Source organism: Pseudophryne corroboree, chromosome 4 (assembly GCF_028390025.1).
Source record: "Pseudophryne corroboree isolate aPseCor3 chromosome 4, aPseCor3.hap2, whole genome shotgun sequence".
Lineage (NCBI taxonomy): Eukaryota > Metazoa > Chordata > Amphibia > Anura > Myobatrachidae > Pseudophryne > Pseudophryne corroboree.
The window spans coordinates 364,138,699-364,142,477 of record NC_086447.1 but is presented as its reverse complement, the minus strand read 5'-3'; the positions used below and the strand labels follow the sequence as shown (position 1 = coordinate 364,142,477).

At 49.8% G+C, this 3,779-nt stretch overlaps 1 long non-coding RNA gene across 1 annotated transcript; it reads left to right on the top strand.

The window, feature by feature from the left end:
* Nucleotides 1–2,013: 2,013 nt before the first annotated feature.
* On the top strand, nt 2,014–2,473 carry LOC134911432 (uncharacterized). The gene is made up of 2 exons (XR_010176564.1): nt 2,014–2,141; nt 2,228–2,473. It is a non-coding gene; the product is annotated as an uncharacterized LOC134911432 (long non-coding RNA).
* Nucleotides 2,474–3,779: the final 1,306 nt, after the last annotated feature.

Here is a 3,779-nt window from a genome sequence, read left to right as displayed (position 1 = left end):
CGGTGTGTGCGCCACAAAATCCGGAAGTGCTGGGTCTGCTGGTCGCAGTGAGGCAATGTACGGAACCGACGGCAGTGACGAAGACTATCTCCCCGACTCGTCAGAGTTGAGCAGCTCGGATGATAGTGGAGGGGAGGAGACGTCTTTTCACGGCAGGAAGGTTCTGGAAGTGTCCGGGGCTTGCTCCGCGGAGGCCGAACCAAGTCTCCATCCGGCCCGCGCAGTGTCGGTCCAGGTACTTACCCGAAAAGCAGATGGTTCGATTGCATGTAACAAGAAAAATTTCTGCCTGTGGTGCGAGAGGCCATTCTCAAAAATTGCGAGACATGTTCAAGCTGTCCACCACAATGAGCATGAGGTTGCAAGGGCACTCAGCTTTCCGAAGCGCTCCAGGGAAAGGACAGTGCAGCTAGACCTGATTCGCACCCGGGGAAACTTTGCCCATAATGTCGGGGTTCTCCGCGAGGGCAGCGGAGTCCTCCTACCGTGCAAGCAGCCGAAAGAAGCAACGGCTCCCCAAGATTTCATGCACTGTGTAAAATGTAAAGGGCTATTCTCCAGGAAGCACCTGTGGCGCCATGTGAAGAGGTGCCCGCTCCGCAAAAGTGTCAGCCCCAAACCTGGAAGAACCAGGGTGCAGGGTCTCTTCACTTACGCCACACCGCTCCCGAAAGATGTTGGCACTGGCCTCTGGAAGTTGCTGAGCGGAATGAATTATGATGATGTGGTACCGGTAATCAAAGGGGACCGCTGGATTATGCAGTTCGGTCAGCACCTCTATAACCGTCTGGGGTCTGATGTCAGCAAGCATGATTACATCCGTCAGAAGCTCAGAGAGGTGGGGCGGCTTCTGCTGAAGGCGATGAAGGTCACACCGTTGCGGTGTATGGAAGATTTCATTTGCCCACAGAATTTCCTGCAAGTGGTGCATGCTGTGAGGAGCCTGGCCGGTTACGATGACCGCACCAATACATATAAAATACCCTCGTTGGCTCTGAAGGTGGGACACAGCTTGCAGAAGATTTCAGCTATGGTGGAGTGTCAGGCACTGATGGAGGGCAGTGCCCTGACAGAGGAGCGTGCCCGAAACTTTCGGAAAATTTATGAGGCGAGGTGGAGCGAGCTAATCTCCACTGCTGCCCTGAAGACACTTCGAGAGATAAAATGGAATGCACCGCTGCTTCTGCCCTTCACTGATGATGTTAAGCGCTTGAACCTGTACCTCCTTGACCGTCAGCGAGAGTACATCGATGAGTTGTCCGCCCACCCTTCCAAACAGCAGTGGTCCATGTTGGCCAAAGTTACCCTCACGCAGCTGATTCTCTTCAACCGCAGGAGAGAAGGTGAGGTTTCCAAGATGCTGCTCTCCTCCTTCGATTTACGGCACACAGCCGATTTGCAGGGTGATGTGGCCCAGGCCCTGTCAGAGCTGGAGAAGGCACTCTGTCGTCACTTCTCCCGTATTGAGATTCCTGGGAAAAGAGGCAGGAAAGTCCCTGTCCTGCTATCCCCAAGCATGCAGAAAGCGATGGAGCTCCTCATAGAGAAGCGGACAGAATGTGGTGTGACCCCACACAATATCTACATGTTTGCTAGGCCAACAGCCATGTCCCATTATAGGGGATCCGACTGCATACGTCTCTACGCCCGGGAGTGTGGGGCCAAGCACCCCGAAGCATTATCTTCCACCCGCCTACGGAAGCATGTGGCTACACTTTCCAGAGACCTCAACCTGAGCGATACAGAGATGGATCAGCTTGCTGATTTCCTTGGACATGATATTCGGGTGCACCGGCATTATTACCGCCTCCCGGAGGGTACCCTTCAACTGGCCAAGTTGAGCAAGCTGTTTCTGGCTCTCGAGCAAGGGAGAATGGCTGAATTCCGGGGCCACAATCTGGAAGAGATCTCCATTGATCCAAACGGTAGGTATCACTTGACAGTGTGGCTCCAGGGACTGACTGTCTAAGTGGGCTGGTGTGATCGGTTTCCCTGTCCTTCTCTATCCACAGAGCCGATCCAGGTGGTGAGCGATGACTCTGGGGATGAGCCAGAGAGTCAGGATACTGAGGTTCCCATGGGGCACATGGGAAAAGAAGCTGGCAGCGTGGTGTCGGCGGTGGATGGAGGTGCAGCTAAAGGTGGGTGTGACTGTCCATTCCATTTGAGATGCGTCCATGACTGGTGGTGGCGTTGCGTGGTGACTGACCTTTCTTCTCCCGCACAGGTGACAGAAGGGGTACCAAGCGCAATCCGTGGACCCCAGCAGAAGTGAAAGCTGTTGAACGTCACATGATTCGGTTCATTCGCTCATTCAAGGTGCCGGGCAAGAATGACTGTGATGCGTGCCTAAGGGCAGAACGACAAGCGCTGAAGGCTCGGAACTGGCTCTCGGTTAAGTTTTACATTAAGAACCGAATTACTGCTGAAATGAGAAAGAACCTTTCCTGAATAAAATGTATCTGCTGCTGAATACACGTTTCCTCTATCTCTAATTAAACCCGAAAATAAATCAGTTATGTGGGGTGTCCTCATTAGGCCGGTATTCCTGAATAGGTCCCCATGAGGAAGGTTCCAGACATATGTCCCGATGAGGATAGAAAAACAAGTATGTGTGTGTGTGTGTGTGTGTGTGTGTGTGTGTGTGTGTGTGTCAGTCAGTGTGCATCTGGTTCCTATACAGTGTGTGTATGTCATACCGTATATTGATTTTTTTTTATACACACACACACTGTATGTGTGTGTATATATATCCAATCCATTTACTGGGCACACTTTATTTTAAAGACGCCATGTGCATGCTATACACGTGTGTGTGTGTGTGTGTGTGTGTGTGTGTGTGTGTGTGTGTGTGTGTGTGTGTGTGTGTGTGTATGTATGTATGTGTATATATATATATATATATATATATATATGGTAAACAAATTGAGAGCGCACTTGTAAGTGGTTAAAGAGCACAATCTTTACATAAAACATATGCTCACGTACATTCAAATTTAAAATGAGCAACATGAATGGATCGCTGCAACTTAGCTGCTCCGGTTGTAAGGCAGACTTGTCTCAGTGTCTGCTCTGGTCTCGGCAGATGACGTCACAGCGTCCACGTCTAGGCCACGCCTAACGCATTTCGTCCAATTGGGGACTTCGTCAGGAGGAATGTACGTGAGCATATGTTTTAAGTAAAGGTTGTGCTTTTTAACCACTTACAAGTGCGCTCCCCATTTGTTTACCAGTTGCGATACTCGGAGGGCTTGGAGGGATCAGAGCGACATTCTAAACTCTGGAGCCTGAAGGACTTTTTGCGCAAGGACTTATTTGTGTGTGTGTGTATATATATATATATATATATATATATATATATATATATATATATATTAGTCCATGAGGCAGCACTCCCATATGTAAATAAAAGCCCCGATGCCTTCCGATGGTGCCCGCCGGCCAGGAGCCCATATATAGCAAGTGGTGTCGGCGGCACTCAGGTAATGAAAAGTATTTTCACTACCTGAGTGCCAACACTGCTTCCTATATTTTACATATATATTTAAAATACGGAAACCCCCCCAAGTAAATCCTGCGTTTGCCACTGCGGCTGGCATCCAAAATGAATGTAATGTCCATTCTGTCAGGAGGGTATTAGAGACCTGTCCCTGGACAGGTGATGCTGACCTTAAAAGGCGCATAGAGATTCTGCCTTATAAGGGTGAGGAATTATTTGGGGATGGTCTCTGGGACCTCGTATCCGCAGCAACAGCTGGGAAGAAATATTTTTACCTCAG